This window comes from Alexandromys fortis, unplaced genomic scaffold (assembly GCF_014885135.2).
Source record: "Alexandromys fortis isolate MF-2015 unplaced genomic scaffold, M_Fortis_MF-2015_v1.1 scaffold_108, whole genome shotgun sequence".
Taxonomy (NCBI): domain Eukaryota; kingdom Metazoa; phylum Chordata; class Mammalia; order Rodentia; family Cricetidae; genus Alexandromys; species Alexandromys fortis.
This window is the reverse complement of record NW_026067994.1, coordinates 3,058,318-3,083,502: the sequence shown is the minus strand read 5'-3', so window position 1 is coordinate 3,083,502 and position 25,185 is coordinate 3,058,318. Positions and strand designations below refer to the sequence as shown.

Genomic DNA, 25,185 nt, shown 5'->3' with positions numbered 1-25,185 from the left:
AAAAAAACCTCCAAAAAAGTATTATACGTTAAGGAAAATGAAATTACATATTATATGATTTCATTAAAATAATGTTCTAAGATATCAAAACTTGCTCAGACAATCAACTTGGCACTTGCCTTGAGATAGAGACAGAAGCAGTCTGCTGGGTGGAAGTCTTCCTCTCGCGGGGGTGGCAGGAAGCAAATTGTCATAGAGTGACTGAAACAGTAGTTCCATGAATGTTTACACTTGTCAAAACTCTTCACAGCAGACGCTTAGCGTCCGTGCATTTCATTGTATATAATTTAACTACCATGAAAACAAAGAAGCAGAAATAACTGAACTCTTTACCGCATGCAGCAGCTTGGTGGGATGTGTGAGCATGCTCCTCGGCCATGCCTTGTGATGAAGGCTTGTTAATGAAGTGATTACAGGAAGCCGCTTGCCATGCACCAGAGGGCATCATTCACTTGCATTTCCTGGAGTGAAAGTGCCCGTTCCCCAGAGATGCCCCTTCTCAGATCAACCTGGACAGCCTTCCTGAAGCAAGGCTTTGAGAGCCAGTTCCACATATGTTGTTTCTCTGTGCTCCTGAGAACTCTTAGTGAGAAACAAACATTTTTGATAATACGGTGAGCTGAGGAGTGGGCCTTTATTTTCACTAAGATTTAATTACTGGCTCATATTTTTTCCAGCTTGGATTCTTCTTATCCCAGCCAACCATTGTATTTATTCACTGGTGGGTGATGGATTGCTTACTTTTGACTTTTTAATCAGTGTGTGTGCATTCTTGTGTGTGTGTGTGTGTGTGTGTGTGTGTGTGTGTGTGTGTACCCATATATGTCTTGGCACACATGTGGAAGTCAGAAGACAGTTGTGGGAGTTGGTTCTGTCCTTCTACAATATGAATTCCTCAGATCAGAATCAAGTTATCAGCCTTAGCAAGAGTCCATACCTGCTGAGCTACCTCCGCAGTCCTTATCCAGACTCCTAAGTGTGACAGCAAGACCAGTGGCTGAAGAAAAGGCAGAATAGACATCATCCACCAGGACCAACAATTTTCTACTGAGTCATTCAATGGAAAACATATGGATCAGCGTCAGCATGAGCCATGAATAGGTTTAGGATTGATGAACAATTATATACTGCTGTTTTTCATCTTTAAGAAGCCCATTCATCTGGTCTGGCTCCTAAATCATCTACCTATAGTGGTAGGAATGGCTATGCAAATGACTCCATGAGCAACGTAAGGCAATGAAGTGTTAGGGTGAGTCTACTTTTCCATCTCTGCGTTCTCTTCTTGCCAGTCCTTCTCATATTCCTTCTTACCATCGTCATTATATAGCCCACTACTTGGGCATTTCTTGTGTTCTGGGCCTTCTATATGCAGCACTTCCATTTGTGCTATCTTGCTCCATAATTTTCTAACTTAGAGTTAGAAGTAGTAATCCTCACTTATTCTAAAGTTCTCTGTTTGGTTAATTCTCGTCTCTGTAAGTCCAGGACTCATCTAATCTGAAAGGGAAGGGTGGGGGCCATCTACTGCCTCTGTCCTGGAGGAGTACATAGTGCAACTGTACCCTTCAATCCATCTGCAGCGAATCTTGCACTTCAGTAGGAAGAGTACGTGGATGGAGGTGCTGGGTGGAGGGCAAGAGACTCCCACCCTGCTCCAGGGATTTGGCTCCAAGTGCAACCTGGGGTCATGTTGTTTGTTTTCAGCATCCCTATTTGAAGACCTTCACCCACAGGGTACAAGTGGGTGGCCAGAGAGCAAAACTTTGAAAATTGAAAAGCTTCTCAAAGTCCATAATGGATGTTTTCCCTTCCAAGTTTTTACAATAAAGTTAATTAAATTTTTTAATACAAAATTGGTCAGCTACATCTCTTAGTTAAATTATATTTCAGCATAATGAACACCGAGATTAAGAAGATGCCAGAGTTCAATAAAAATGTTGAAAAAGTAAATATAAGTTAATTGGTAGGCAAAAAATATTTCAAGAAAACAGGATTTATGGTCATAATATTTTTAAAAAGGTATTTAGTAGTGAAATGATTGAGAAAAGCCAAATGACTTATAAGTTCCTTCCAAGTTTGAAGATGATTCTGTGGATTGAGCTGTTTTTGTAAGTGTATAAGAGGCCTGAGTGTAAGCATGAATGTGTCTCACTCAGTTCTCAGTCCTTTAACAAGGAGGACTCATTCTGAGATTGCGTCTTCAGGGTAATCTGTCATTGACCACACATTGTACTTGATGAACCTAGGTGGCTGAAATGTCAGTAGGCTGTATCATCCTCCAGGGCACTGCCCATGGGTAAACTGTCACTGCCTGAAAAGACATGCACATGACTCTAAGTGTTGCCGGGTCACTTTAAGAAATTTCACATCTTCAAGAAGTTTATGGTTAATTTGCTCACTTTAAAAAAAAGCTGAGCCGGGCGGTGGTGGCGCATGACTTTAATCCCAGCACTCGGGAGGCAAAGGCAGGCGGATCTCTGTGAGTTCGAGGCCAGCCTGGTCTACAAGAGCTAGTTCCAGGACAGGCACCAAAAACTACAGAGAAACCCTGTCTCGGAAATCCAAAAAAAAAAATAATAATAATAATAAAAAATAATAAAAAGAAGAAGAAAGCTGAGACCTTGGCAGGTTAAAGTGTTTGCACAGGGCCACATAGACTGATATGTCTGTCAGTCTCTCTTGAACAGTCATGGACAGGAAGTTCTCTATATAAATCTGCTATTTACACTGCAATTTTGAACCATGGCAGTTATCACATCACACATGAGGGCAATGTTTGGTCTTTTGTTTTTTCAACTTGACACAACCTAGAACTTCCTCAGTAATGAATTGCCCCAGTCAAGTTGGGGATTTCTGTAAAAGCATTTGCAATGGGCTAATTGATGTGGGACAAGCTATTCTGAGTTGTTGGTGGCACCATCTCATGAACCAGCTCCCGGACCATGTCAGAATAGATGGAGACCCATCCTAATTATCTCTTTTTAACGGAATCATCTCTTTGAAGACTGTGTCTCCAACAAAGTCAAATTCCGACAAGCACAGTGTTTGTGCTTCTACTTATGAGTGTGGAGAAGTCCCACTTGCAACAAATGAGTAAATTCCTCACTTGCTCTTCAGTGCTTCGAGTGCAAGGCAAGTTGTGAAGTTCCTCCTTGTAGCACCTGCGCTTCTGCAAACTTGTTGATTCGTAGACACCTGGTTCACAGTCCTGGAGATGCCTGAGCCCTGAGATTCAGTACACAGCTCTCTCAAAAACTGTTCTTTGTTCATGCTCCAGCCTAGCAATTTCTCAGACAGGAGCCTCAAGAGTAGATGGAATGGAGTGAATAGGAAAGACCCTGAGGTTTGGGTTTGATTAAAGGAGTAAGTCACAAAATAATCCCACACCAATTTTGAATTATGATTAATAAAAGAGTTATTTATTTAAAGGAAAAACTTACAGATCACTGTCCTAGACAACAGCCCTCTGCACGACCAGGAAAAGAGTCTGGTAGCCAGAAGCGGAGTCCAAAGCAAGAGAGAGAGCTGCATTGCTACCACTGCTTTTTCAATCCAAAGAGACCACGCCCAAGTGGGCTGGTATCTTAAAGGCTATTGGCTGAAGGAATGGAGGGAGTTCCCTCAGCCTTTTTTTCTTTTTTTTACTAAAGCAGTCCTTAATGAAAACTGTATGAGAGCCCTTACTCCTGCATCTTCTCAATGGTTTCTTTTTTGTATTTGTCCTTCTCCTTTCCTACTTGTCGAGACTTGGCTTTCCTTTCCAGGATCTTCTTTCAGTCTTTGTCCAGCTTTAGCCTGGTGATCACCACCTTGCTGGGGTGGATGCCCACGTGGACAGTTGTGCCATTCATTAGCCTTTTCCTGCTGCACCCGTTCAATGTAGATGATGTATTTCTTCCTGTACACTTGGACCACTTTGCCAATCTGCTGTCCTTTGTAGTGTCCCCGGACAACCTGAACTTCGTCATCCTTTCGAATGGGCATCGACTGAACATTGTACTTCTGTCTCAGCTCTTTGGAAAGGGGGGAAGACATTATCTTCCTCCAAATGTGAGAAGGTGCATTGAAATGCTATTTGCGGTTCTTGTTCCGGTCAGAAGTCACAAAGGGATTGAACTTCATTTTGGCGGCTGCGATCCAGTGATCAGCATTTGATGGAGCAGAATTTCCAAGTGGGTGACAGAGAAGACTCAGCAGTGAATGTGAGCTGAAACCCAGCTGTAATCCAGCCCAGGGGCATGGTTGCTGTCACCCAACTAGCAACTTCTCCCACTAGTCAGGTGGCACCAAAGTCAGGAATGAGTTTCACCAGGAATGAGTTTCACCAGTAGAGACCACATCGGAAAACCTCTTGCTAATGTGTTCCTTGATACAGTTGTGGACTGTGCTGCTGTGTACACTGTGAATGTGTGTTCATATGCAGAGAGAATTCTGGGAAAAAGAAGGGCAGAGTCTCAGGGGTCATGAGAGAGGCAGAGAAAAGCAAGATAAATGATGAACATTTAGTGTTGAAAGAAGAAGCAGTCACTTAACTGAGGGTAGATAAGAAATACGGGTTAATTTAAAGTGTAAGAGCTAGCTAGTAACCAGCCTGAGTTATTGGTTAAGCATTTATAATTAATAGTAAGTTTCTAAATGGTTAATTGGAAGCAGCTGCTGAGACACAGAGAAATTCTTTCTACACTGAGCACTTTGACTTCATATGCATCAGAGACGTTCCCATTCTCAGAATGTAATCTCTTTGTTAGGTCTATAATGTTGTGCCCACCTAGAAGCACACAATTGATCTCCTGAGCACCATACTAGGAAGGGATTGGCCCACCAGCCCAGGAAGAATCCTCTTAGCTACTGCATCATTAGGCCCTCAGAGCCGCACATGCCTGAGAGATGAGCTCTCTCCTAAAAGAGATCATGAAGTCTTGCCTCCATTTCTTCTGATGGCCCAGGGCTCTTTCTCCCACCTTTCAATTAATTCTGCTCCTTTGCATGAATTGCACAAATTCACAAGTTGATTTTCACAAAGCTTCGCTCTGGCTGCGAATCCGGTCCCCTGGGAAGGGCAGTGGCAAAGGCCATTACTTTGACTGCTGCTGTCTGGTACCTCTTGTTCTTGATGGGAACTTGAGTGCTCTGAGTGGAAGGCTTGCTTTGCCACGTAAGGAATAGCTGTTCCCTCTTGCTAGAAGCTTAATGTAGTGCTTCCTTTAACTGAGTGGAGAGAGCAAGCTCTTCAGTTTGCAGTTGAAAGAAATGGTCCGCCAGCCTACGAACACAGGGAGCAAACTCCCTCGTTGCTGAGGGGTAAGAGGCATTTTTTTTAAAAAAAAAAAAAACATGCACATGCGTGAAAGCTGCTGCCTCACTTGGTGGCCTGTTGATCTGATAACACAGAGAGTCACTGCAGTACTCTGAGGTCCAGAAACAGATAGGATATCATCAGCCCTGCTCCTGACGCCCCTGCTGGGATGATGCAAGGGGCACAGGTGCTGCAGCTGTGGGCTCCAGCGGGAGGATATAGATAGGGTAAGCTCCACTGCCCCGCACAGCTCCCGCTGCAGGCAGCTTGCTTCCTTGTGTTTGTTCCACTGTTCCGAAGCCCTGGCCAGGCAGCCTGCTGCTGTGACCTAGTTACCATGGAGAACTTGCACATTCTCGGCTCCCTTGCTGCTTTTACGGGCAGAATTACTGGAGAGAATGTCTTTGCTGCTCAGAAATATAAATATTACAGAGAGATGCTCATTTTCTCCCTCTATGATGATTATTACAAAAGATATGCAAGACAACTTCATTACAGAGCACTTTCCCCCACCGCAAGCCTGTGGTAGGCTTCCACGGGGGTGGGCAGTGCTCCTAGGAGCTGGATGGCGTTAACCCTCCACTACTGACTATACAGATACAGCGTAGGGCCAATCACCCATCCACCAGGTTTGTGTGTTATGCTGACTGTGTGCTAGGCGCTGGGAAGCCAAAGACAGAAACGGTTCTGTCCTTGCCAACAGAGAGCATGAAGTCGAGGAATAGAAGCAAGACCATCAAATAAATAACTACGGCTTTAAAATGTTTCAGTAGATTCCTGGATCAAAGACAAATGCCTGAAAGTAAATAGAAATATGAGAATAGTGCTCATATGCTGGGACCCATCTTTCCTCAGGAAGACATAAGGCAAGCATCCCGGGGATGCATGGTGACTGGGAGTGCTTTCTTCAGTTGGAAAGGGAGGGCTTTCAGAGTCCCCTCCACTGTTTGGTCTTTTAAAAAAGACAAAGGAAAAAGTGAAGGGCAACGGTGAGAAGCCACGTGCCAGCTGAAGCTTCCTTCATATTTTGCTGGCATTCTCATCGAGTGATACATTCTCTGCAGCCGCAAGAGAGCCAGGGTCACTGGCTGTTTTCATTTGGGCTTCAGGAGATCCTGAATACAGCTGGCATTTGCTTAGTAAGTTATGATAATCAGCTTCCCAAATGGTCCCTGGTGAGCCTCCTCCCACGATAGCCATGTGAGTAAGGCTGGGCTGTAGGTTACAGCAATGTGTCTCATTCAAGTAGGGCTGTGTATTGCAGGGCAGTTTCTGGCTCAGCCTCTTGTTATAAGGACAATTAAACCACCACAATAAGATGTCTACCTATAGCAAAACTAATGTCCAACCCTTTGAATGAGCCATTTCAAACATTTCTTCAGCCCCCTCAAGTCTTGAGATGACCATAGTCCCTGCTACAACATTACAGAAAACTCTGAGCTAGACACATTCAATTGCATGTCTGCTTGACGAGTAAATGCCAGCGGGATGAAAACAGTATCTGACAAATATTCCCAAAACTCCAACTTTATAACTGGTTAGGATAGTAGTTGCTTTCCATAAAATACAGGTGACAAGATAATTTCAGGAAAGGTATAATGAGAACACGACTGGAACTGTCAGCATCTTGGATGCTGGATGCGGGGGACCTGGCAGTGCCTAGTGGAGTATGCAGTTTTGGGATGCACAAAGAAATGGTCCACCTTAATGTGATATCTTCCCCTAAAATAGCTGCTAGCAAAGGGGAGAGTCTTCCCTGTTGGAGTTCATATAGCGCATTATATAATCCAGAGAGCTCTCCTAATTACTTATTTAGAACTGTAAGGTGTAGAGGTGCGTGCCCTTAATCCCAGCACTTGAGAGGTAGAGGTAGGCAAGTCTCTGTAAATTCAAAGCCAGTTTAGTCTACATGGTTAGTTTCCAGGAAATCTGGAGCTATACATAAAAAACCTTGTCAAACAAAACACACACGCACACAGAAACAGACAGACAGACAGACAGACAGGGAGGCAAACACACACATACAGACACACACACACACAGAGAGAGAGAGAGAGAGGGAGAGAGAGAGAGAGAACAGTGAAGATGCTTCGGTAGAAAGATTAACCTGAGACTGCCTTAATCAATGCTACTTTGGGATACTTAGGAGGCTTGTCTAATATAATCAATCCCCCCCTAAAAGTCTAAAGATTTTCAACATTGAATTAAATAATTGTTTTTGTAGTTATGGTTTAACAACTGCAAAGGCTCGATATTGTGGTAAGATGTTTTAGTACTTCTTTTTAAAAGCTGTGTATTGAGTAAAGCAAAACAAAACAAAACACGGCAAACAACATTTTATGTCAAAACTTAGCAATGGTTTAAGTACATTTATAGTTACACCATTATCCGAAAATAAGGGAGTATAATCGAAAGCACTCGCCTATTTATAATTAGCTTGATTATACAGGGAAAGAAAAGGCACATACGTTGGCCAAAGGGGGATGCAGAATTTTAAGAGTCATTTCGGTTGACACAAAAGCACTAAGCATCTGTAAAACTGAAGTAAGACCAGCCAGAAAATTGTCAGCAATCTAGAGATGAAATGTCCCAGAAACAAACAGAAGGAATGCTACAGTAAGAAGCTGGACCCAGAAGCCCACATGTGGGCAGCAGCTTTGTCCAGACCAAAGACCATGATCTCTGAACCAATGGTCAGGATTAGGCAACATTGTGGGTTTATAGATGTGGACCCTCACAAGGCTCTTTACATTCGTCTAGTCTAGTTTCTCTAGTTTTCTAAATCTTGACACCAGGCATGTGGCCTCTGAGTTGCCAGAACTCCTACTTTTGGAAGCAGGCTGAAGAGCCAATAAAAGGGGTTGGATTTGAATTCAGAGTTTTCAATTCTCTGTTAGTTTCATAGCACATAATACATGATTGCAAGAGGCTACAGTCTCTAGGACTTTGTAGCACTTGCCTCCCTTTCTTCCTGACCCAGAAACCCCTTTCCTGCAGTGTTGCCTTGGGGAATGAGAGAAGAAATTTCAGTTCCCCAGTCTGGATGTCCTCCCTTGAGCATCCTCTCCATGGATGCCAGGTACCAGGGTGCCAGGCTAGTATACACCCTCCCCATGGCTGCCAGGCATCAGTGTACCAGCCTAGTACACAGGAGCATAAAACTGCACATCCAAATCTACCCCCAAATCCAACATTGGAAATGTCTGTAAACACTTAGCTCATATGATATCTTTAAATAATAAAACAAGGTGGAATATAATCAAGGGGCAAGCGAGTTGGGCAGACAATTTGTGCTGTGCGTGAGTCTTTTTAAGTTGACGAATGTGACATTGTTCTCTCCCAAAAAAGAAAACTTCAGCAATTTATTTTCCGAATTACCTTGATCCAAATTAGGTCAAGGGAGAGGGAGGGTGGCGAGTGGGAGAAGTCCCAGAGTGCCTCTCAGGTGATGCAAACTCCCATTGTCTTTGTAATCCCATTTAAGAGGAAAGGCCAAGGCGGCTTGGTGATGCTGGCTAGGACAAGCCTGCCTCCATCTAAGGCAAGGGCCCTGTTTGCAGAACAATGAGGCCTTCAGCCCAGTGGACAGTCTCTTATCAGCCAGCTGCAGGCTGAAAAATAATCTCCAGTCACTAGCAACAATGGGTGCTGTATCTCAGGCCAGGTAATGAGGAGTCTTTAAACTGCATCAGCTCGATTTTATTATCCTTTAGTTTTACACTTCTCCGCCCAGAATAGTCTTATCTTTTCCTTTCTGTTGTTTTGTGCAACCCTCTCCCTCCTCCACGGAGGAAAAGATAGTAGGTAGCCTTTTTGCTTTCCTTCCTTTTTCTGATTTGAAACCACTGCATAATAATAAGACTTCGTGAAAATGCATGTATTTGTGCACAAAATTAAAACTACCTCCCTCAGTTTCTTTGGTTCAAGATCAGATATAAGAGAGGGAAAAAAAAGTGCATACTAAGGGCAGGTAGTGCCAGCTCTGGGCGCTCGCCGGGGTCATACTCTCTAAGCAGGGAAGGGATTCATTCAGATCCAGGCAAATCACCAGGCCCACTGCTGGCAGCAGCTCCGGCATCAACTTTCATATGTGTTCGGAGACACCAAGCAAGGAGTCAGATCTTGAACTCCAAGAGCAACTGCCCCTGTGCAGCTGATTCAGGACGAAGTACTAATTGGTTCTTTCAGTGTTTTCCATTTAAAAGCTATTCTTCATTTCAACAGGTATTGACCAGGCTTAAGAAAAGGTTTGGTCTTCATGCGCCCACTTGGGCGTTCTTCCACTGAGCCTCTGTGTGCCGTGGTCTTCTGTCTGTGTGATACTCCCTGTATGTATAAAGAAGGAGATGCTGGGTACTTGAGAGTGTCAGACCGTAGCTCTCCAGGTGACTGTAAGTGGAAGGAAGCTGACACAAGCTGATTTCTGATTTACAGTCATAAGAAAGACTGACATGTGGAGCACTGACCTGGGTGCCGCCAAAGGCCCGCTTCCTCCTTTGTTTTCTCAATTTTGGAAACATGTGTAGGTTAGCAATGAGAAGGAAGGAATTTGGTTTTTATTAAAAAATGAATACTTGGAAGATTTCAAAGTGAATTCCAAAAGGAGTTAAACATAAAAATGAAAGAGCATTAAAAATGATATACGATATTTTTATAACCTTGAGTTTGGAAATAACTTCAGGAAGACTCAAAGTGCAGAAGTTATCAAAGAAAAGGTTGACAGATTCAGCAATGTTAAAAAACTTATTACAGAGAAAGACATTTATAATGAAATTAAAAGGCATACATCTCTAAAAGAAAATATGTCTAATATCTATAAAGGAAAATGGATGATACACAAAAATATAAATATTTCTAGTAAAAGAATACAAAAGAACTCAACAGTAAAAATGAGCAAATATACAGGAAATACATAATATGTAGTGGGAACGTACAAATGGGCAATAGGGTAAAAAGATACAGGTTTTGCTGGAAATCAACAGATGACAAACTACAGCCGAAAGATACTTTCACAGCAATGAGTTTGGCAGAGTTAAAGGAGCCAGATACCATGTAGTTCAGAGAACCTGTGAGGCAGGCTTCCTTGTGTATCATAGAGGAGAATGGAAATTGGAAGCCTGGTGTTGATGCGTCTGGCAGCACTGGTCAAATTCTGGGTATCAGTAAAAATCCTTTCTAGAGACATTTCTGCACAATGACCAAATGCGTGTGCAGAGGAGCACTTACAGCCTGTGGCAATTGAAATAAATAAGAAACCACCCACTACCCAAGTGGAAAACATTGCCTGGGCCTGAGAGACACAGACTTGCCATTCCAACTCTGCAAAAAAGATATGCCAAGTGCATCCCAAGTGCAAGGCCAGCCTGGGCTACAGAGCAGTTTGTCAGCTTGAGAAACTTAGTAAGACTCTACTCAAAAGGATGTAGCTTAAGGGCAGAGTGTTTGAGAGAACACCCTCAACATTCTATTGCCTGAGAGAACAAGGCAATAGGAAGAACTCCAGCACATGAGAGACTTGGGGTGGCGGGTATTTAAAGAGAGGATACTTTTTCTCCAGCCCACAGAAATGGAGAGAGGTGCTGAAGAGATTGCTTAGTTAGTACGTCACCTGCCACACAAACCTGAGGAGCATAGTTCTGCTCTGACACCTGTGTGAAAGTCTATCATGGTGGCATGTACCTGCGACTCCAGAATGGGCAGAAGCAAAACCCTTGGTCAGCCACCCTACCAAATGCACGAGTTCCATGTTAAGTGAGAGATTCTGTTTCATAATATAAGGTTGAGAGTGATTGAAGAATATACCTAATGCACACTTCTGGCCTCCACGCGCGCGCGTGCGCGCGCGCGCGCACACACACACACACACACACACACACACACACACTGGAAAGTAAGACCCACTCAGACATGGATTTCCATGAATGCAAATTTCTATATAAAAAATTGAATTCTATTATTTTCATTTATGTAAGAAAGAGAGGTCAACATACACATGCATGTCTTCAGACACACAACTGCACGGAACATGTAGCCCATTTAGGATGTGCCGCAGATTGAGGAAGGGAATTGAAAGAGAAGTTTTGAGTAGTTTTGAATAGTCACTATTTCACTACTTCACTGCTTGGATCTTTTCCAGTGACTATGCTCATTTATTAAATATGTAACAGGAAAGGGGTTTTAAGGATTCAGACACAAGTCTCACGGCTAATTCATTGTTAACAAATTGAGATGTTTATCCATAAGAGGGAACTCATGCCTGGTACTATAAACCCTGTCAAAAAAGCCATGACTGAGGAGGCCTTAGGCCTTAAGGAGGACCTTACCACTGCTGCTGAGCCAAACCGACATGATATTCAGCCACTTTCTGAATGTCTATGTTTACATCCATGGGCAAACACTGGTCCCAACCATCATCAGAGAAGCCTGTCTTCACACTGATGGGAAGAGAATACAAGCCCCATGGCTGCACAGGATGCTGAGAATAGAGGATGGGTGTGGGCCAGCCTTTAAAAAGACATTCACACCACACTCTTAAGGCTCGGGGGGGGGGGTTGTTCCAAAAGATGGAGCAGAAAGGATTCAAGACCCAGAAGAGAGAGGCTATAAAATGTCATATTCTGAGCACCAGGTGGCCATGCAATTGTGAACTCAGTATCTGCACTGTGCCCACAAAAGCTGAGCCCTCCTAACAGTCAGCTGGGGTGGGGCTGGGGCCCATGAGGTCTACCATTTGCTACTGAACTATTAATGATATTCTGGGAAAATGTTCTGGCAATGAATAGATTCTGGGAGAGAGGACAGGACACAGTAACCAGCTGTGGACTCACTAGTGAGCCTACCATGGTCCCACAGAGGGCCCAGGTTAAACTCTGCGGGACATTATATAAAACAATCAGTCATGAATGTGGGGAACAGGTTTATAGGGAAGAAGGGGGCTGGCAGAAGCTTGGCAGATAAGCAAAATAAGGCAGAGAGTAATCAGAATGTATTATATACATGGACAAAATTATTTAATAAAAACATTAGCGACTATAAAAACAGGTATTATTTTGTAAAACCTTGAGAAGGCATCAGTGATGTATCTTCCAAGATCAAAAAATAAATACCTTTTTTAAGAAAAAAGTAAGAACCATTAAAATAAGAAATAATGGGGAAAGGATATTTGATTAAAATGGAAGGGTATTTATTTATTCATTGACTCACTTAACATTATTGTAGAGTGACTATAATATACCAGTCTTATTCTGAACATTAGACACATGGAGATAAACAAAACAAGTATTTGCCCTTAGGAATAAGCTTAAATTTTCCAAGCCAGCTAAAAGGGTGGGGTGGGGTGGGATGGGATGAGGCAATAAACAAAGAAGTACATGCATAATGCAAGAGGGCACCGAGTAATCTGGTGTCATCAGCAAGGAGAGGAGGCTGGGAGCTGGTGGCAGAAGTCCTCACTGATGTGAGTTCGGAGAGACGTTTTCGAAGAGATAACTGCAGTTAACAAAACATCCTGCTGCACTGGTTTATAGAGAGGCCTGTGGTACATGTTCTTGATTGATGATTAGCGTGGGAGGACCCTGCTCACATTGAGCAGTGTGATCCTTGTTCTGCCGGTCCTGAGTGCTATTGGAAAGCCACGAGGGGCAATCCAGTAAGCAAGACTCCCTCATGACCTTTGTTCCAGTTCCTGCCTCCAGGTTTGCTCCCTGAATTCTTGTCCTGGCCTAAAGATGGGCTTAGAAGCTGTAAAATGAAGTCAACTCTTCCTTTAGTTGCTTTTGGCCATGGTCTTTTATCTCAGTGATAGAAACCCTAAAATGACACAGGTAAGTGAAGCTTAGGGATCACTTACCTAGTTCAAGTGATAGCTTGGCTGGTAGGAAACCCAGGATTTTAAGGCTGACTTCCCCAGTACATCAACAGTATGGCAGAGCAGGCCTCAAACAGGAACACCTGCCTGACATTGCTTGGCTTTGAAAGCACAATAGAGGAAGGTCAACAGATACTTGTTAGACCCTAGGTGTTCCATGGCCCTTTCAGGAGAAACCCAAGACTCTCCCTTGTTCCTAACAAAGCCCAGGCTAGTGGTCTGGGGATTGTACTTCGATTAGCAAAGCCCTTGTCTTCCCTACAGAGTGTGGTAGAACTGTTTGGAACCCGCTCCAGGCCTGGAAATTGGAAGCAGGATTGTTTTCATATGGGTGTGTGACAATGGCCATGGCTCCCTAGTGTGAGCTCAAGAGGTAGGAAACAAAGACTGAGGGAACATATGTGCTGGCCAAAGAGATTTTGCTTCAGGGGACAAAATGGAGGGGAGGAAATGAGGTGCTGTGGGCTGGATATGTTAATGAGCTCTTCAAAGGGAAACTTGAAAATTATATTTACACAGAAATCATGTGGGGAAAGTTGAGGCAATTATGCAGATAGCACAAGTCAAATCTCCTAAAGTTCTGGCTTCATTGATCTGGATAAGTGGATATTTTTTAACTTGAAAAATCCAGATAATTCCTATTGGGGAAAGTTCTTTAATTACTTTGCTTTCAGACAAGCATCACATCACAGTAGCCAGTGGAGAATGCTCATGGTATTATTGATATCTCTGCTTTCTTCGCTGGTCTGGGAATTTCACCAGTTTTGCTTCCCTACATGACCTTCAGAGGTAGGTCCTACATACAACCATGCCTTCAACTTTCCATTGAAAGTTAATTAGCTAAGCATGGTCATCCCACACCCGGGTCTGTATAAATTGACTTCAGGGCTATGAGTTTCACATTTGCCTAAGAGATGGGTCAGGCAATTCAAATACACCATCGTGGTTGTTGGAGCCAGTCTGTTCTCTATTTAAGATGGCCATGATGTAATGTAATTACAGATGTGTTCTCATGCAGCTCATGGCTGAGGGACCCACTCTTAAGGCCCCTAACAAGGAGCCTCTCACCAGGAAGTAGACCTTACTGCATTATTTAGATATTATAAACCACCGTCTCCTTTCCAATGCGACGAGCTTGAAGCTCAGCATGACTGATGAGCTGGGTTCATGCTGAATGTCCCTGAATGAATACCTCTTTTCCTTTTACACAGTCAAGAGCAGAACACCTAATACTTCAATACGTCACCTCTAATCACCGATGTGTGCATTCCTCTCCATCATCAACCCAGCAGCATGGTATGCCTTCTAATTTAGGTGGAGATCCTGCAGGTTAGGGGCTCAGACATAAGGCTGTTCCCCACCCATTTCAAACCTTAGTCATATGTGAGAGACAGTCATCTCTACCTCTGCCTGGCTGTAAATTGGGACTCTACCTACCTATTCCTTGAGTTTAAATAGTTTTTCTCACCAAGTTCATGGAAACACGACACATTCACTCATACTTACACATTTGCTATAGCATAGAGTATGAAAGACACAGATAAGAGAGGTTCATGGGGTATGTAATGGGATAAAGGGTTGGGAACTTGTATGCTCTCCAGTCTTCCAAGAGCCTCTGCATATGTTCACATGTCTGGAAATTCACAAGCCCAGTGTGTTTGAGGTTTTATAGACATCTTCATTTAATTGGCAAGATTGATTATATCCCTGGCCATTAGTGGTCACCTTAATGCTTAGGCCCTCTCCCCTTCCTGGATGTGGTAAGTGTTAACTGCCATCCTGCCTTAGTCAGACCACAGTCATCTCATTAGGGTACATAATAGGTATTTAAGGGACAATAGGATCTGTTCTGCAGAACTAAACATTCCTTTCACAGTATCTCAACCCGTGTTAGGCTTTGTTATTTTGACTTTTTGGTGTCAGTTTCCTCTGACTCCTCAATAATCACACTCGGCGCCACTTTCCATCTTTAAAGTGGTACAGGCAATCCTGCCTAAATTCATGGGCTCTTATTTAATTACTGAGATCTCTGGCTACCCATCATTAAATGAGCCGGTCCACAAAAGTAAATATCTAAATAAAAGCCCAAAGTCATGTGTAACATTTCAATTGTTGATATATAACTCAGTCTAAGGAATTTTTCCCAAGAGGCATCTTTCCCTTCCTGGGCTTCTTTAATATCGTATATTTGATATTTTGTAACCTTATTTAAATGACTCAAGGTCATCTTTATGAACAATGCTTATTGCGTCAAGCTGCATTGCGGGATACTCTGCAGAGCTATTGACGTGCATGGTTATTTGCTTCTGCAAAAGATAGCCTCGAGTTGATATGCTTTTGAATTCATGTGTCCACTTTTTATAGTTTTTTTCCTTTTTCTTCCTTGCTGTCAGCATCACAGTCATCAATTTTCGCTGTTGAAATTTCACTTGTCTTCAGCCGGCATACATCTTTCTGCTGTCGGCTCGGTGTCTGAAGTGCTGGTTTGAGCGGTGGCTCTCAAAGTAAGATTCATCGGCCTCTGGGAATCACACGAGATCCCCTCAGATGGGTCTGTGAGGTCAAATGAATTATTCCTATTGATAAGGCCCAAACTCTTTCCAGTGGTTCAAGGGAGGGTTACCATTCCCAGTTTGTCCCAATGGTGGGAGAACAGTGTTGGTACTCATGATAAGGAACTCAGATAATGAGGTTGGGGTCCAAGCTCTGCTAACAGCTGGTGCTCATAGGTGAGAAAGTGCAGTCTCATTTGGTAATTGTGCTGCTGTTTTGGAGGCAGTGGAAGCCTGTGTTAGCCGTGGTCATGCACGTTCTGAGCTGATGTAGAAGTGATCCCACAGCACCGAGTGCAATGTTTTCTCAAGAGAAAAACCTCGCTGGATTGAGTTACCAGGTGAAGTAGTCCACTTTGTTTTAAACTAGAATGAGCATTTCAAAGAACAGCTGATAGATTGGCTATGTTTATTTTGCCTCAGGTTTGGCAAAAAAAAAAAAAAAAAGAAGAAGAAGAAGAAGAAAAGAAAAAAAGAAAAACTAAAAGTAAAAGACAAGGCTGGCAACTTGGAGAAAAGGAACTGAAAGCATTTTACCAAAACTTGATCTGAAAACGCAAAGATGTCATATATTTGATTACATGAACATTACCAAGTTCCAAGGCCCTAAAGACTTTTAGCATGTGTATGCGTACAAGGTGCAAATGTTCATGTGTGTGCATGTTCACACAGGTGCTGGTATATGTGTGAGAAAAGGTGCATGTGAACATGTGTGCCTATATGTGTGTAAGCCTGAGTCTAAAGTCAGTTGTTATATTTGATCACTCGCCACTCTATTTGTCTGTGCCAGGGTCTCCCACTGAACCCAGAACTAGTTAATTCCCGCAAGTCAAGCCAGGCGGCTTGCTCAGGAGCGGTCTCTTGGGAGTCTGGATTGCAGATGATCGCCATGCTTGCCCGGCTCGTTTACGTGTTTTTGTTCTTACAGCTGTTTATTATCGGCAAATGCTTTGCCTGCCAATTCATCTCCGCAGCCCTTAAAGACTTTCAGATATGATTGGTGATGCCATTAATAAATGTAACTGTTAATATATGTGGTTTTTTAAAGTTGTACACACCTGTAATCTAGCCATCTGGGCAGCAAAAGCAGAGGGTCACCCTCAGCCATACAATGAGCCCAAGGTCAGCCTCTGCTACAAAACAATAAAAGTTCTGAAATAAAATGTGTCACAATTTGATAGTCTAATTGTCTCCCTTGCCAAAGATGATATATGTTATCAATACTAATGTTCCAAAATGGTACTTGGAGCAAAAATGGGTTTATTTATTATTCAAGGTTCTCCATTAGAATATATATGGCATATATTCATAGATAATATGATATGCATATGTAATAAGAGATGCATGCATAAAGTTATACATTACACAATGTTTAGTTCAGTGATCCTAATCTTAAAAACTGTAAAGGAGTTAGACGATTCCTAATATCTAGTTTCGTGTATGTAGTTATACATACCTATGCTAAAATGTAATAATTGAGATGCTGATATAAACAGTCCTGTGGAAGCATGGCACACGCAATTATGTGTAACATAAAACATTTAATGATATAAGTTTATCATTTTAAGTTTATGAGTAATTTTGGAACTGGATTATGGGCTTCGTATAGTATTCTTATCACTGTAGTTTAGAGCTCTTAGTTAAAACTATTTACTATTTTTTTTATGCATGCTGTGCCATATCAGCAGCATTCTCACACATCTTGTAGTTACTGCCTCTCCTGATTAGGTGGGTTCCCTATACAACAACATCTAGATCTATATAAATACAACCTTCGTATTTGTTTGCACTGTGAAGAATTCTTTGCATTCTCATTGTTACGTGATGTACAGCTGTGTATGTGTATCTTCATATCAGAGAGAGAGAGAGAGAGAGAGAGAGAGAGAGAGAGAGAGAATTGACTTGTCTAGAATGGCTCACTGATGAAAAACCTGGCATCTTGATAAATTCAGGTCCTGTAACCCACATGATAGGAGAGAAACTAAAGTTGTACTCTGACCTCACCATATGCACACACACACACACGCACACAAACACACACACACACACACACCAAAAATTTAAAAATATGTAAGTCTTGATCCATGTGATTACGGAGACTGAGATGTCCCTAAATCTGTCATCAGTGAACTAGAAACCCAAAAGAGCTCATGAATTGTTCCAATCAGAATTTTAGTGCTTGAGGGCCAGGAGAATTGATCCTGGAAGTTCTAGTTCAAGTCTGAAGCCTGAGGCCCAGGAGAGTCAATGGTTTGAGTCCAAGTGGTCAGAGGAATCTCCCACCTGCAGCTTTCAAGGAAACAGGCAAAATTTCCATCCCTCTGCTTGAATGGGTGGGTGGTGACCACCCACACTGGGAAGCACACAACCATTTATTTATTAAGTGGTGGAGTCCAAACTCTTGACTGGTGTGGTTTTGGATTCTACATTGAAATTGATCATTAAGAACCTATGTCTTATTGATGATATTCAGAAGATAACAAAGAATATTCATGGTCATTGGAAAATGTCATTAAAGGCTTTCTTTTTCTCACTGCATCTCTGTGGAAGACTTATGTTTTCTTTATAGGTTTAAGTACAAAGGCCGAATACATTTATTTAGTGAATAAGCATCCGGTATAGAATATGGGGTCTGATTGCCTTCTTTAACCTTCTTTGTATAGCCCAGGCTGATCTCCAACTTAAGATCCCATTGTCTTACCTCTCAAGTTCCAGGATCACAGGTGTGAGTCATCACACTTGACTCTTCTATTACATACTGAAGATATCTACCCAAACTTTTCCCACTGAATTTTGTTTTGGAAAACTCACTTTCTATGGAACTGCATGCCTATGTTAATGAGCAATAGATTTACTCTATTTGTACGGGAATAATCAGATAAAATATTTTTATGAAATTCAACTAAATTTTTAAATTATTAATTAAATTTGTTCTCTGATAATTTCATACATATGTATAATGCCTTCTGTTTGCTTTCACTCACAGTCCTCTCTCATCTCCCTCCCATTCCTTTCAACCTCCCCTCCTACCTACAAATCTCTTTCCCACATTCCTACCTAGTTTTTTTAGTTTGTGACCCAACAGTTTAACCAGAGCTGTCTCTGTGACCATGGGTTTGGAACTATCCACTGGAGCCAGATAGACTCACCAGTACATAAGCAACTGAAGACAATGACTCCCTCTCTCGAGATCTATGGGTCACCAGTAGTTTAGTAGGGAGTGGTCCTCCCTAATGCCTCATTGATTGTCCTCATTGATTGTCAACAGACCCAGCCTTATGCAGGCCCAGAGCGAGTAACTGTAGCTGCTTTGATGATTCCTGATTGCAATGATTATGTTGCGCCTGGTAAATGACATTTTTCAGCTCTTCTTTCCTATCTTCCTGCTCTCACACTTTCTGTCCTCTTTTGATGATGTGCATCCACATCTGGATGAGCTTGCTGATACCTTCCTCCTCACCACCCCCAGTATCACCCCCAGTAGCTTGTGTAGCACCTCCCGGCACTCAGAAAGCTAGCCAACAAAAAAGAAGTTTCCAGTGCATCACTATGTGATTTCCCTATATGTTGCAATCAAGCTGCGTGGTGAAACTCCTGCTACAGCAGGTGCTGATGAGGACGTTCCTGAGTTCTAGAAGTCTGCGGAGATTTTTTTTCATGTGTCGGTGGGTCCTAAGTGCAACACATTTGGCAACTATTATGCTTTAACTTATTTCACATAACTAATCAATCAAGGCAGATGGAAAACAGATGACTACCAGCCAAGGCTACCTAGTGAGACCCTGTCTCCAAATCTGGAGGAGAAGAAACGAAATAAAACGATGGCTCTTACCTTGCTGTCCGGCATAGTTACATAATTGCAGATCTCCATCAGAGTCCCCATTTCCTAGTGTGAGTATTTATCACTGCAGCTCACCACGTGAAGGAGGTAGGATATAGCAACATTTAACTTTGAACATTTAGCTGCTCTTACATAAGTGGAAATCAGATCTCATTAGCATCCCAAGATAGTCTTTTGAGAAGCAGGGCGGCTTGTTGATGTTACATTATATATCATCACCCTTTGCTTTTCAAATACTTCTGTCTCCTTCACATACCATATCATTGTGTCCTATTTTCTCACCATCTTTAGGTCTCTGTCATCTTACCAAGGAAGTGTTTCCTGACAGTTTTAGATAGTTCTTGTGTGTGGAGGGGGTGCTTGCCTGCATGTGTACCTCATGTGTGCCCACAAAGGTCAGAAAAGAGCATCAGATCCCCCAGAACTGGAGTCACCAATGATATGAGCATTCATGTTAGTGCTGGGAACAGAACCTGGGTTTTCAGCAAGTGCTCCTAATCCCTAAACCAACTCTCCCGCTCCCAGGTTTCTTAGCTGGTTCTCCTCCTTGAACTCGCAAATCCCCCGAGGAAGACTCAGCCTGCTTACTTACTGCTATACCCTTGCACGCAGAGCGGTGCTCGGCACAAAGCTATGGGAATTACTTGTTGACTGAACAAATTCATTCAGTGAGGCAATCGATGGAGCATAACATATGATGCAGACAACTGTCCCTATCCCCAAGAGGGTCTGAACAGGCAAGACACGGAGCAGCTTGGGAAATCAGTATTTCAGTTCTGAAGTGAGAATCTAGGCCACACTTCATAGCCTGGACTGCAAACTATATAAAAGTATTCACTGCATGTGCTTGGCACAGAGTAATCACTCCATGCCCTTTAGTTATCATTGTCTCCCTAGTTCCTCTCAGTGCTTACTGCTCCCCGATATTAAATATGATATTTCTTGATCAGTTGTTTGCCCTTACAACAAAATGTTCTGGATTTGGCATCATTTACTTCAAAATTATCAGTAATTAATCAGTCCCTAGAGCATAGCAGACATCCCATAAATATTGTGAAAGGATGAATAGTTTCATTATTGACTTGTGTGTGTGTGCACGTGCAGCAGTCACTGTACAACTGTATTGTAAGCTATGCTAGCTTTTTGCCGCTGTGACAACACTCTGAACTATCTACATTCAAGAAGACAAAGTTTCCCTGGGCTCATAGAGGGTTATTTTGGCTCTCAACACTCTCAGTTCATTGTTGCTCAGCTTATTGTGGGAAAGAAAGATGCTCTTTTTGTCATAGGTGGGAAGCAAAGAGGACAGAGTTCCATTATCTCCCTCAAGGGTACTTCCCACTAATAGGCCCCACCTCATAGTGGCTCAGCATCACAGGCTGGGAAACACGCTTTCAACATCTGACCCTCTGGAGGACACGTGAGACACCTCGGCGTAAGCTCTGTTTTCGTAGGGCGTTGGGGCGATTCACACCGCCTGTTGTCCTAGGGCCTTGCTGCAAGCAGCCATCACTTATGTCAGTATTCAGGATCATTCATGACCGGCCTACCTGTTTTCCCAGGTGTTTTCAGACCATGTGGGCTCCAACCTGTTTCTGTACATAGGAACATAGCAGCTCACTTTCCCTTTCATAACATCTTGGCTCCATTAGGTTTGTCGCTATCCTCCAGTTTTCCAGTTTGGCTTCTTCCTGGATACCTTTATTCTAGTCCCTGCCTCTGCTCCCTGCATGCTCCAGGACACCACTGCTCCCACTCACGTGGACTTTGCACAGTTTTGTGTCATCCTCTTGAAACCTTGTGACTGCCAGCACCCTGAAGGAAGAGATTGTCTCGTGTATCTGTAATCCTACGGCCTAACACAGGCGCTGTCAGATTAATGATTGTGGTTATAAGCTTTTTCTCTTAATGAAAGAATTGCAAACAAACGAACAAAAAAAACCCTGAGTATTAGGAAAAGCATTGTTTGAATCTGTAGATAATTTTGAATGGATCTGCAAACCTATTTACTATTGGCTCTGACAGATCCAACGCACTTCACATGCTCAGGATTGTTCTAACTCCCAAGCTTTGCACCTTCTTTCTTCATGGCAACGGGCCAGGCCTCTCCTCCACTTTCACTCCTCCAGTCCATGAAAACAAGGTGAATCATTTATCATTTGTTGAATAAATGGATGAACAATGTGTCCACGGACTAAGGAAGAAGACATAAAGCCCTTTCAGTTACTTTCTGTTGCTTCTGACAACAGAGCACTTGGAAATGAATAAAACACATCATGAGGGTGTAAGTTGAAGTGTATGGAATTTTCTTCCAATTAAAATCTCTAAACCATAGAATAATTAACTAAAAATAAGTTTTAGAGTTTCCTGCCCAGTGTGACCTCTCCTGCCTTGAAATTCCTCTGGCAATTATAAGAATTATTAGCTATTTAATTCACAAGGCCTTGGATACCTTTTCTTTCCTCCCGACTTCTTTTGAATCTTTTTCGTTTTAATTTGAGGTTTCCTATGTGTGTGCATTGTGTTCCCCCACTCCACTATGCTCTCCTTAACAGTGGTGTCCATCAATGACACTCACAGGAAGCTCCCGTTCCTACTGTTCCTCTCTACCCTGCAGGTACAGCTCTCAGAGTTAGAGAAAATGGAGGGGCAGGGGCTACCGGGGGACACACGTCGGGTGAGTGGCTATGAGGGTAGGATAGTGGCCATTAGATGTTAAAATCTCGGCTTCCTCCACATGTCGCCAACTCAATTTCAAAAACTGTTTACAGCTTCATGAGTTAGCTTTGTTTTTGTTTGTTTGTTTTTAAGTTCAGAGGGTAGAACCCTGGTCTTTGTGAATTCTGGGCTATGTGTCTACCACTGAGATATATAAACAGGCCCAAACTCATAAACTTCATGACAATGTGTGTGTGCATGCTTGTGTATATGTGTGCATGCTTGTGTGTGTGTGTGTGTGTGTGTGTGTGTGTGTGTGTATTTATGTACATGGATGCAAGTACCCGAAGAGGCCATAAGGGGGCATCAGATCACCTGGAGTTAGAGGTGGTTGTTAGTTGTCCTATATGGAAACTGAACTTAAACCTTTTGCAAGAACAGCAAGTTTTTTATAACTGCTGAACCATCTTCCCAGCCCCTAAAATTCATGAATTTTTAACATATGATCTCATTGACAGAGGCGGAGCAGTCCAGCCCTGAAGTCTGGTAGCTAGTAAAGATTTATGCATACCATTAGACATGACTGTTTCTCCCATAGAACCTTCCAGTTTGGCTCTTATTGCAGATTATTTTATTCAATTTATTTCTCATGTCTAGGTGACAGAAGATTGGAGGCACCACCCAAGTTGATAAATGTGTCTTTGGGGACTGGCTAAAATATTCAGTCAGACGTGCTGCTGGCCAAGTCCTCTGACACCAAGGGTGGCAGCAATTAACCTGGATTCCCACTGGCAAAGAGTGTTAGCTGTTGCAACCACACCTGGTGTGGCTCTCCCAAACAGATTCCAGAGTTCTAGTTCATGATAGAGAGGGCAGTTGTTCTAACAGCTGGACCAAAAAGGTGAGGGACAAACCAGGGCAGCAGGGCTCGGATGTGACACTTGGGGTTAAAATAACCTACCTAGGGCAGTTAAATTGTCCCATCTCTGAAAGGAGTGCGATGCCCTGTGTGATCATGTGACGGGAAAAGTATTGTTGGCATCTTGGGCTGAATTTAAGATTGGGAAATTAAGTCAATGTGAATTGACAAACACTACAAACATCTTGAATGATGCCGAAATTGGGAGTTTAGGATTCAGATCAGGCCACTCAAGAATGTAGCTGTTATATTTTAAGAGAGAGGCTTTGACCTGTAATAGATCTAAGTTTATGTGATACATCCTACTATAATGGTGTTGTGCTCTCTGTTCATAAAATTACAGCTGTCTCATAGGAAAAGGGTGAGTCAGATGTTACACGGTCAGGGCTCTGGACATGTTTATTCAGTCCAGGGTCAGCCCGTGATGACTAAACCTTACTGGACAAGAAGAAATTGGCATTTTAGACCGAAAGTCACATCTTTTCTATGTGGTGTACATACTGGCTGGATATTATACGTCCCAATAATCATGAAACAATTTATGTTCTGGCATGGATCTCTACAAACCAGTTTATTTTGTTTCTCACACAGTGAGGTTGAGTGAATGTGAACGCAGCTCCTCTCTCCTCTCCGCGTTACTCTTACTTAGTTGGCTCTAGGAAGCCACAGCCCCTACCTATTGCAGGCACTGGGGCTGCTGCCACTTTGCCTTGAGACCTGGGTGCTGGCTCCTTCTTGCCACCACTCTCTGTCCTCCTTCTGAGCCCTCAGGTGCCAGTGCAATAAGCAATGTATGGAGTAGGCAGTGGGATAGCGGGGAATTGTGATTCCTGGCCAAGAATTAGCGTATGTCTTAGTTAATTTTCTATTGCTATGACAAAACAACATGACCATGGCTACTTAGAAAATGAAGGTTTAGTAAGGTTTATGAATCTCGAAACATAAGAGTCAATAAGATCACGATAGGGAGGCATGACACAGGCAAGCACAGCAGCTATGGCTGTAAGCTAATAACTTACTTATATCTTAAACCACAGCAGAAATACAGAGAGGGCAAGCTGGAAAGAACATTTGGTTTTGAAACCCCAAAGTCCACCCCTAGTGACATACTTCCTCACACTTCCTAATCCTTCCCAGACAGCATCACCAACTAAATACAAACATATGAACCTCAGGGGGCCATTGGCATTCAAACCACCACAACTTCTGAAGCGTGGCCTTGAAAAGGTGGCTTTGGACGCACAGGGGACTTGTCCCTGCCCCTTTGAAGCTTCCTTTTGTTATCTGCTAGAAGATGGGGTCTCCCGTTCCTGGTCAGGACTTGAATGCAAATTCTGGCTTGTTTAGATATATTTCCCAAAAGAAAAAAATAAAATAAAAATCAGGAACAAACGGATCTATAAAGTCAGAAACATGTTAAGGTGATACACACTTTTATTGCTTAGAGTAGAAAGTAATGGACTATACAAATGAGACCCGTTATGACACAATGTCTTTGGGAGGATTGATTCAATAGGCATTCATTCAGTGATGTCTGCCTCCTACTCTTCCTACATTACTCTAAAATCCACTGTTCCTATCATATGTTTTGCACGGGGTAGTCATCTTTTCTTCCTAGTCATGTGACAGTGACTGACTATGATGAGAAGGAAAAACATGGAACCCATACTCACTGGTGTCTGCACCAGAAGTGCAAAAATAGTCACTTAAGAGCTCAGTCCAGTGCTCCAGTGTGGGTCTCTGTCTCTATCTCCATCCATCACCAGATGAAGGTTCTATGAGAAGCAGATGGAGGGAGAACACGAGCAAGGATGTCAGGACCACGGGGGGTGCACCCACCCACTGAGACAGTGGGGCTGTTCTATTGGGAGCTCACCAAAGCCAGCTGGACTGTGACTGAAACAGCATGGGATAAAACCGGACTCTCTGATCATGGCGAACAATGAGGACTGATGAGAAGCCAAGGTCAATGGCAAGGGGTTTTGATCCTACTTCATGTTCTGGCTTGATGGGAGCCTAGCCAGTTTGGATGTTCACCTTCCTAGACATGGA

At 42.9% G+C, this 25,185-nt stretch overlaps 1 protein-coding gene and 1 pseudogene across 1 annotated transcript in view; one reads left to right on the top strand and one right to left on the bottom strand.

Annotated features, from left to right (window-relative positions):
• The window catches only part of Opcml (opioid binding protein/cell adhesion molecule like), a 527,691-nt gene that overhangs the window by 466,572 nt on the left and 35,934 nt on the right, over positions 1–25,185 (top strand). The window lies entirely within an intron of this gene.
• LOC126512352 (60S ribosomal protein L26-like) lies at positions 3,681–4,122 on the bottom strand (annotated as a pseudogene).